We start from the raw sequence: 11,150 nt of genomic DNA, 5'->3' as shown, positions 1-11,150 counted from the left end.
CAGTGGCATGATCTCAGCTCACTGCAATCTCTATCTCCTGGGTTCAAGCAATTCTCCTTCCTCAGCCTCCTGAGTAGCTGGGATTACAGGTGTGTGCCACCAGGCTCAGCTAATTTTTAAATATTTTTAGTAAGGATGGGGTTTCACCGTGTTGGCCAAGGTGGTCTTAATCTCCTGACCTTGTGATCTGCCCTCCTCGGCCTCCCAAAGTGCTGGGATTATAGGCATGAGCCACTGTGCTCGGCTTCAATGACATTTTTATATCTTTAAAATCGTTTGGTAGAGTTACCACCCCAATCTCATTTTGAATTGTAGCTATCACAATCCTCAAGTGTTGTGAGAGGGACCTGGTGGAAGGTAATTAAATCATGGGGCAGATTTTTCTCATGATGTTTTGTGATAGTGACTAAGTCTCATGAGATCTGATAATTTTATAAAGGGGGCAGTTCCCGTGTACATGCTCACTTGTCTGGTGTCATGTAAGATGTGCCTTTGCTCCACCTTCACCTTCCACAATGATTGTGAGGTCTCCCCACCCATGTGGAACTGTGAGGCCATTAAACTTCTTTTTCTTTATAATTTCCCCAATCTCAGAGATTTCTTTATAGCAGTATGAAAATTGAGTAATATGTATAGATTGCAAAAATTTTCTCCCATTCTGTAGGTTGCCTGTTCACTCTGATAATAGTTTCTTTTGCCATGCAGAAGCTTGTTAGTTTAATTAGAACCCATTTGTAAATTTTGGTTTTTTTTTGCAATTGCTTTTGGTGTTTTAGTCACAAAATCTTTACCTGTGTCTGTGTCCTGAATGGCATTGCCTAGGTTTTCTTCTAAGGTTTTTATGGTTTTGGATTTTATATTTAAGCCTTTAATTCATCCTGAGTTAATTTTTGTTATAAGGTGTAAGTAAGGGGTCCAGTTTCAGTTTTCTACTTATAGCTAGCCAGTTTTCCCAGCACCATTTATTAAATAGGAAATCCTATCCCCATTGTTTGTTTTTGTCAGGTTTGTCAAAACCAGATGGTTTTATTTATGTGGTGTTATTTCTGAGGCCTTGGATCTGTTTCCTTGGTCTATATATCTGTTTTGGTATCAGTACCATGCCGTTTTGGTTATTGTAGCCTTATAGTATCCTTTGAAGTCAGGTAACATGATACCTCCAGCTTTGTTCTGTTGGTTTAGGGTTGTCTTGGCTATATGAGCTCTTTTTTGGTTCCACATGAAATTTAAAGTGGTTTTTTCTAATCCTGTGAAGAAAGCCAATGGCAGCTTGATGGGAATAGTCTAATATCTAGAATCTATAGGGAACTTAAACACATTTAAGAGAAAAAAACAACCCCATCAAAAAGTGGGCGAAGGATATAAATGGACATTTCTCAAAACAAGATATTTATGTGGCCAACAAACATTAAAAAAAAAAAAAAGCTCAGCATCACTGGTCACTAGAGAAATGCAAATCAAAACCACAATGAGATACCATCTCATGCCAGTTAGAAATACAATCATTAAAAAGTCAGGAAACAGATGCTGGCAAGGATGTGGAGAAATATAAATGCCTTTTACACTGTTGATAGGAGTGTAAATTAGTTCAACCACCGTGGAAGACAGTGTGGTGATTCCTTAAGGACCTAGAATCAGAAATACCATTTGACCTAGCAATTCCATTACTGGGTATATGCTCAAAGGATTATAAATCATTCTACTATAAAGACACATGCACACACATGTTTATTGTAACACTATTTATAATAGCAAAGGCTTAGAACCAACCCAAATGTCTATCAATGATAGATTAGATAAAGAAAATGTTGCACATATTCACCATAGAATACTATGCAACCATAAAAAAGAATAAGCTCATGTCCTTTGTAGGCACATGGATGAAAACTAAAACAGGAACAGCAAACTAAAACAGGAACAGCAAACTAAAACAGGAACAGAAAACCAAACACTGCATCTCACTCACAAGTGGGAGTTGAACAATGAGAACACATGGACACAGGGAAGGGAACATCACACAAGGGGGTCTGTTGGGGGGTAGGGGGAAAGGGAAGGGAGAGAATTAGGGCAAATACCTAATGCATGTGGGACTTAAAATTTGGATGACAGGTTGATAAATGTAGCAAACCACCATGGCATACGTATACCTATGTAAAAAAAAGTACATTCTGCACTTGTGTCCCAGAACCTAAAGTCAGAAACAAAAAACAAGACAAAACAAAAACAAAGAAAATGGAGTAATAAAAGCTCTTAAGAGTATAAACAAATTGCTTTTAATTTGATTTGGTTACAAATAAAGAGCTTATGATAAATGAAAAAAATAAAGTTAAAAAATGTAAACAGGTAAAAATTTTACTTTTTCTTTATAATTAGGAAAGACAGGAGTTTTTTAAAGGGTAGGGAACTAATTTTTATGCTAACATCGTGATAGAAATGCCACCGTGCATTTCTCAAGACTCTTAGAACTTTACAGCACTTTACAGAATGCACTTGAGTATTTACAATCAAAAACAGAAACAAAATTTACCAAGGATTCCAAGTTGGAATGCAGACTGTGACAGAAGACTAATGGCATTACTGATGTATTATATATATAATTGCACTGAAGGAGAGGAAAAAGGCTCTGGCCTAATTTTGGAAACCTATGGTTTGACTGAAAACCTTATGGCTAAATACAAAAGAAAATATATATGAAGGCTGTACTGTAGTTGATATAATTTCATTCTCAAGAGTTATAGATTAACCATTCTGAAACTGCCATACATGTATACTGAAATTAATCAACTATGTAACAGGATAATAATGGTGGGAGCCAGGTTTCTCACTGTTGGAGTGAGAAGTTACAGATAAAGTAAGAAAGTAAGACTAGAATGAACCACAAGGTGCTGGAATAAAGTCAGAGAGATTAGTATAAACTCATTTTTAGCTTAATATAGATACAAATTGATAAAGAAGTAATTATAGATATGCATGCATACATTTCTTTGCATGTATTTATGTAGTTCTTAGCTCTGTCTTCTATGAGGGCCTGGAAACAGTGACATGACATTCGTACTGAGCTCACCTAATCCTAAGATCTTGGTTTCTAACACTATCCTCCAATAATAATAATAAAAAAAAACAGGACTCCTTGGAGAAGTGACTGATTCCAGGGCTGTGGTAGGAAATGTACAAGATAAGCCTGATGCATCTTGTTGTGTGAGAAAATAAGGAAATGCTCTAAACAAAATGATCAAGATCTGCCAAAGGGACACAAGAGGCAACTGATGGAGCTTACAATGGCAAAAAGTAAAAAACAATTTGAGCAAAAATGAGTAAATAATATTTTATTGGATTATAACACAAATTATAAAATAAATATGGCTGTGTCCATATTTATATAAATAAATGACTGAAGAATAAATAAATGAAGCAAAGAGACAAATCTCCTGAAAGGAACCTCAAATAATTTGTGTATATACACTGCCCCCGAAGAAGGAGGAGCTTAACTTTCCATCCCTTGAGTGGAGGCTGTGCTTAGTGACTTACTTGCAAAGTGTACAGTATGAAAACAGGAAGTGGTAACTTTATAGTATGGAAGACTTACAAATACTACCTCAGCATAATAATCAAGGCTCATGTTGCCAGTGATAACTCGCGTTGATGGTATGTACATTGATAAGATGTGATGAGAATGGCATTTCACTTTTGTGGTCTTCCTTTCAAAAACCCAAAACTATAGTCAATAAAAACATGAGACAAACCCCAAATTAAGGAGCATTCTACAAAGTATGTGACCAATACCCTTCCAAACAGTCAACATCATCAAAATCAAGGAAACTGTCTGAGAAACTGTCACAGACCAAAGGAGGATAAGGAGACATGAGGACCAAATGCCATATAGTATACTAGATGAGATTCTGGAACAGGAATAAAGGGCATTAGAGAAAAATTAATGAAGTTTAAGTAAAATATGGAGTTTAGTTAATAATGATGTGCTAATGTTCATTATTATTGCCAAATAGACCGTAATAATGTAAGATGATAACGCCAGAGGAAACTGAGTGAGCATATACAGGAATTTTTTGTCCTATCTTTACATCTTGTATATAAATATAAAACTATTCTAAAATAAAAAGGGTTATGTGAAACTTAAGTTGGTAAGCTTTACTTTCTATAATTATCCTTAAAAATTAGGAAAAATATGAAGTGGTATCAATGAGTAGAGAAAATAAAAGCAATAATCTTGTTCCAGAGAGAAATATGGAAATCAACGAGCAGAAACAAATTTTGCAGTGTCTTATTTTTAATTTTGATGTATTCACACATCAGATAACAGTTTGATGCTAGGTAGTTTAAATGATGTTGCCTGTAATTTATCTCTAATGTAAATTATTTTAGAGAAAAGGGATACAATTTTAAAGAACACATTGCTTTTTCATCCCATACCATTTCAGGTCCTTGGAACCTAAGCACCCTAACTTGGTTCATTGGTTTTGCTACTTTAATTCAATCTAAAGACAGCATTTTAATCCAAGATATTTCTGTCTCCTTCAAAAAATAAAGGAAATTTTTAGATTCTCAGCCTTTAGGTAAGGTTTTAACTCTTAATTTTCATGAAATGAGGTAAACTTTCTCAGGGACGTGAAAATATAATGAGTTTTTCTTTTTTAAAGATATGTTACTTTTTTAGAGGGGATAATTGTATCCCTATTGATAGTAGAAGATAACTTTTATGAGTTTCAGACTCCATGGGAATTTTCCAAGAAATATTGAGTGTTGTGGGAGGGAAGAGAGAATGAAAGAATATGCCACTGCCCTAGGAAATCCCTATTGTTTTTGCTTCCCTGAAGTAACATATCAGTCTTGCACCACAAAACAAATAATAATTGTTTACTACATACACCCTGGAAGTGAATTTTTAATATATCTTCTGGGACTTCTAAGACCTCAATTAAAATTGAAGTCAACTTTCAGCAAAATATAACTCTTTTGGGAAGCAGTGATTCATGACACTTATTCCTTGGGAATCATGGGAACAGATGTTCCAAATACCACACACAGCGGTGGTGATGTCAACTTCAAAAGAAACTGGAGAACCGAGGCAGCTTTTCAGATAGTGTTGATCACAAGGCAATTTGGGCCTCAATTATCTTGATGTCGCATCGGGACTCCAACCTTTCAAATGCTCCCCTTAGCAAGTAAAATACTCACTTTTAGGAATTTTTATAAAGAAAAGTCAGAGACGTAAGCAAAAGCATGGTCATAGACACAGTTCAGATATTTTAATCTGCTTGAAAAAGCTTTAAGAGTTAATTACAAACTTTGCTAATAGAGCTTCTCATTTCAGCTGTGCAGATGCTTTAGAACTTTATTAGGAGGAGAGAAAAAGAAAAGAAAGCAACAAATAGTGGAGAATTTGTACAATCTCGGGTTTGAAGATTCTATATAAGCAAAGTACAATAGGGTCTCAATTCCTGGAATATCCCTGGGGTACCTTACTTGTCCCCATGTCATTAACTGTCTCCCTTGATCTACTTAACTCTCAAACATTTCCTGGATTGAATTAAGTGGCCATTCCATTTAAAGGTCATTAGGTCCAGCACCTATTCATAGTGTTCTCTTAATGTGATGGCCTGAAGTGCAGAAAAATGAAGCAAATCGAGAGAATCATTGCATGTGACCACACATAATAGAATATCATTAATCAAAAGCTCAAATTGCTTACTGAGCATTTTTATATAAACTTTTAAAAATCAAAGTTTAGAGTTTTTAATGAAAAGTATTCTAACAGGGTAATGAATTGGAAAATAAGGCAGAAAATAAGACAGGCAAGAAATCTAAATATCACCTAGATAATCAATAAGGGCAAGTTATATTATGTACCTTAATGTGAAAAAAAAAATTGAGCTTCCTAATACGGATCCCCAGGACTGGATAGCTTTCATTAGTCACAGAATTGCTGGATCAGGACAGCATTCTCCAGTTTACATGCCTCACCCTGGAGGTGTTTCAGAGAATTCCAGCTGCCTGTGGGAAAACCTGTGAGGTTGGGGCTGAACAGAGAGAGAGAAATAGAGATAATAGACATAGAAGTCTCTCGTCTCTCTCTCTCTATCTCTCTCTCTATCTCTCTCCAACACTGTGAATAGGTGCTGGACCTAATGACCTTTAAATGGAATGGCCACTCAATTCAATCCAGGAAATATTTGAGAGTCTCTCTGGGTGTCTCTCTCTCTCTCTCTCTCTCTCTCTCTCTCGCTCTCTCTCTCTCATGTGTGTGTGTTTGTGTGTGTGTGTGTGTGTGTGTGTGTGAGAGAGAGAGAGAGAGAGAGAGAGAGAGACAGAGACAGAGACACAGAGAGAGAGAGACAACGTGATGCACAGAAAGCAATGTTTTCACAATCATGCAAACTATTTTTATTCAAGTTAATCCCCTGCACTGAGAAGATTTGAGCCAAAAAAGAGTACTAGCATGAGAATCAGAAGAAATCATCAGCCGTCCATAGGCCATTCAGCTCAAAAGAAAGCAGGTACTGAGTTTAGTGTGCCTAGTTTATTCTTTTCAACTGTACCAGTCAGTACAACTTAAATAGATAGAAAGGGGCCAGACTTGCAGCAATGAAGCTCTGTGAACGGAAGCGTCTGGACTGGAGAAGAGTTCCTTCAAAGAAAAATTGCAATTATTAGGAAGAGAGGCAATATGAAAGGTTTCTAGTGGCTTAATTCTCATGATATCATGATAAAGCAACATTTTAGATATAAAATCAATTTTCCAGAAAAAGTACATTAATTTCCTAGCATTGTTGTGAACATGGAGTCTCTATGAAGCTGCTTTCTGAATTGCAGATTAAGTTTCTCTTTTGAATATCTAATAATTCCCCCAAACTTTTCTACATTGAAAATTTAGTCTTTTCCTCGGCCCGCTTCTCCATTTTGATGCAACTATCATAGTGACACTATCAACAAAGGGCAACATTGTTTGAACTGGTTACCTGTGGTTAGAGTCGTCTTACGCATGAGCTGTTTTGAGTATGCATTTGATTAGTAGCACTGTATCTGAAGAAATTTTATTTTTCAGATTAGTTGTTCACATCACTTGTGATCTCAAGCGATCTCTGTGGAATCAATTGCATTATCTGCCACAAATCATCATGTCAGCAGGATTTTCATTCTTTGTCAAAATTACAGACTTCTTATCTATTTGTGGGGAAAGTGAAAAGAGGGGTGTGCTGATGAGTTTCAAACCTGAACACATTGATTCATTCCCAGGGAAGAAAAAGGTAAGAAGATGATATGTTTCCCATCAGTGGACTGAAGCCTGGACCATCGGCAGTACCTTCTGTTTTACATTTAGATTAAATGCTCTTTTCCCAGCAGCTACCTGGTGATTACCACAGAGGGATTTCGATCAGCATGGCAAGAGGAGTGATTGCATTTCCTCCGCATGCACTCAGTGTTCCCTTTGGCTTTTGAGATAAGCAGAGGACGGAAAGGCAAGTGTAGTGATGGCTTCCCTGACTCAGTCCTTTGGGTACCTCTTTACTTTGGATAGAACTGGGGCTTTAGGAATGAGATGCTTCTCACTGATTTCATGAAATGCCATCTTCTCAAGGACAAGATCACATCCAAGGGCATTTACATTTACCAAAGCAACTCTCCAGGCAAAAATAAAGCTCAGGACTTGAGTTGATAATTTTTTACTTTAGGTTAAAATTGAAATTCCTTTGCAGTCCTTTTTTTAAATACTTCACCTCAAAACAGAAAACTTCTAAAATTTTACATTTTTGCAGAGTATAGCATGCGTTGTCGTCTTAAACTCTTTTATTTATTGTTCAGTATTCATTTTATTTATTTATCTATTAACTGAACTGATAAAAGAGATAATTGAAATTTCCCACTAGGGTCCTAGAGTGTTTATATGGTCACCTAGCAACTCAGATGTAACACATTCTGAATTATATATTGTAGCTTTGCTTATGTGCTAGATTATGTTATGTAGTTTGCTCCAGAAAACATGAGAAGGAAAAAATAAACCAATTCCAAGAGCAGAGAAGCATTCCATTGTTTCTTCCCCACAACTTAGGAACATCTGGTCTCATTAATCTCTAGTGGCTTGCTATATGTGATAGACATATCCTGAGTTTCCATTCATCTCAAGCATGGTCCATTGGAAACTGCTGTTGCATAGCAATGCCGACAGATACTTTTAGAACACATGTTTTTCAAAATGTTCAAAAGGCACAGCATTGTCTAGCAGGGTGAGAATGGAACACAACATATTTTTTACCTTATGGCCCTTGGTGTGGAGATGGTCCAGGTCAGAAAAAACTGAAGGATCAGTTCAACAAATTGGGTGGTCTTGGCTTAATTTCTTACAGATTACCAGTGTGGAGCAAATGTTGACAACCACAGAGTGAATCATGTTTGAGCTTCCATAATGCAGTTTCTGAGAGTCTGTGGTTTAGGACCATATAGCGCAGACATATTAGGAAATTCTGTGTAAGAAACTTTGGCAATTATATTACTTTAAAATTTCAAAAGGGACTCACTTTATATAAAAGATAAAGCTGGAATTCTGTGTAGGCTGACTTTAATATACTTATTGACTTTGCTTATTAATTATAAGCAAAGTGGAAAGTTATAGTGAAAAGATAATTTTAGAATCAGACAGATGAGGTTTGAATGAAACTTAGGGCAAGCAATTTAACAAACTGTAACTTTGGGAAAAGTGATTGAACCTCACTAAACCTCTATGTCCTAATATCCAAAATTGTCCACCTTTGGTGACTGTGAAGATACAGTTAGAGAACAGGTGATACACCTGAAACAGCAGGTTTAGATCTTCACTTCTTTCATTAACAAAAGTAGGTAAGTGAACTTTTACTACGTATACTGAGTCAATTATATTAAAAAGATCAAATTGCTCATTCTTTTGAGGTTTTCAGGAAAGTAGAAAAGAGGAATTTTAACAACATCAAAAATTACACCATAGTTAAAATCTGGTGGTGTTGGGAGGTGTGCTGTAGGCAGTGACAAAGTTAGGCCTTTTAGTTTAGGTCTTGAGATAGGAGGAGTGTAGTTCAGCAGGCCATTCTGGCACAGTGCTGTTTGCCCTGGGCACATTTTCACCTCACTGATCTGTACTATTCAATAAACTGTTTCTCTGTTTGTGAGAGAATGTTATATGATTTATCAGCCCTCCCTCATATTAAAGAGCTACTTTGCACTAATTATGGCAGCATATTCTTGAGAATGTGAGACTTTCAGAAAGAAGGACCTTCTAAAAAGTTCCTAGAGTGATCATAAGGTATATCTGATTAACTGTGGAGGCAAATTTCTCTTCTTTCCATCTGTTTTTAAAATTTCAGGGCACAACTCAATTTTCAATTTTTTCATGAAGTCTCATTCAACTTCTCCCCTTTTTGACACTTCTTTCCTGCACTTTTATAGGATTTGGCATCAATAGTCACAATTTGACTCTCAATTATGTACTACCTTGGATTACAGATTTGATCTTCTTTTCTCCCATCTGGATTTTTAATGCTTTGTCATTCTGCTAAATACTATTTATCAAAACGTTTAATGTAACACTGATAGATAGAATGTAATCAGCAAGTACTTTCTGATTGATTGGCTGATATTTTTATGCTTTAATTTATCCTGTTATTCTGAAACAGTAAGTGGTATACTTCTGATAATGATGAAAAGTTCTTCTCTCTTGCCTGGGCACATGGGAGCACATATTTCCCAGTTTAAAGACATGTGACTAATTCTGACCAATAAGCTGTGAGTAGAGGTGATGTATCACTTTTAGACTGAGGCAATGAAAAGCCCCTGCATAACTATGGAGGCCATGTGTGAACATGGTGAAGACATATGTATCAGAGGCTGTGAGGTGCCACCTAGGCCGCCACTTTGGAAAGTTTATTCACTTCTCAGCTAAGTTGCTAACTGGCTGCACGCTCTAGACAGCTGAATACCATTTTGGGAATTGGAGTAGCTAAAGGGAGTTTCCTGGCCCAAGGTTACACTGTGTGTATAAGGCATGCTGTATTCAAGGTACAATCCTCTTGCCTGAACAGGGATAACTGAAGAAAGAATGTCAAGACTCCTTGGGGCAACTACATTTAAATTCTATATTTCCCCCTCCCTAATTCTGCTTCTCTCCTTCCCTTATAGATGTTGTTCCCAAGGGCACCTCTCACCAACCCTTTTGCATGTGTATATCTGCCTCAGCCTGTTTTCCGGGGAACCAGAACAAAGATTAAAAATTTACAGAAGAAATGTAAAAGGAGAGTAGTTTGAATCCTGGGGGAATCATGCAGCCATCTGCCTAAAAAATATAGAGACTAGGATTCAGGAAACTTAGTTTTTGCTTGTAGACATTTCTCAAATAATTTACCATGACTCAGTTTCTTCATCTGCCAAATAAAGACAGTAACATATGCGCTAAAGGGAGCAAAAGCTGTTTTGTGCATCTAATGTGAAAGTGCATTGAATATTGTAATACTTCCTAAATAAACAATGATTTTACTGGGATAGAAAAATAATGATGCTTTAATATCATCATCATCATCACCACCACCGCCACCGCCATAATCTTCATGAATATAGATTAATGCAGCATAATGAAAGCACCCTTCTAACATTTTTTCTGGATTGCTTCTCACTTTTATTTATAGATAGACTTTTACTTATAGATACCCTTTATAATGTAACTGTTGACTTATTTTTCTCAGGCTTCCCAGCAGATTGGCAGAAGACAGTTTAGTAATTTTTAGCACTCACCACAGTATCTAGCATAATGTCACATATTTAATAAGAGCCCAGTGCATATCTATTAAATATTTTCTTTGGGAACTTCAAACCAGGGAACATGTAGAAACTGTTATTTCAAAAAACGTTTTGATTCATGATTTATGTTTAAAAAAAGACACATTATCTGAATGAGCAGGTGAAATCCATCAAAGAATTGGGTGACCACGTGACCAACTTGCGCAAGATGGGAGCACCCCAGTCTGGCTTGGCAGAATATCTCTTTGACAAGCACACCCTGGGAGACAGTGATAATGAAAGCTAAGCCTTAGGCTAATTTCCCCATAGCCACAGGGTGACTTCCCTGGTCACCAAGGCAGTGCATGCATATTGGGGTTTCCTTTACCTTTTCT

The sequence above is a fragment of the Cebus imitator genome, unplaced genomic scaffold, assembly GCF_001604975.1.
Source record: "Cebus imitator isolate Cc_AM_T3 unplaced genomic scaffold, Cebus_imitator-1.0 Scaffold436, whole genome shotgun sequence".
In the NCBI taxonomy this organism is placed as follows: Eukaryota; Metazoa; Chordata; class Mammalia; order Primates; family Cebidae; genus Cebus; species Cebus imitator.
Note: the sequence above shows the minus strand (reverse complement) of the source record.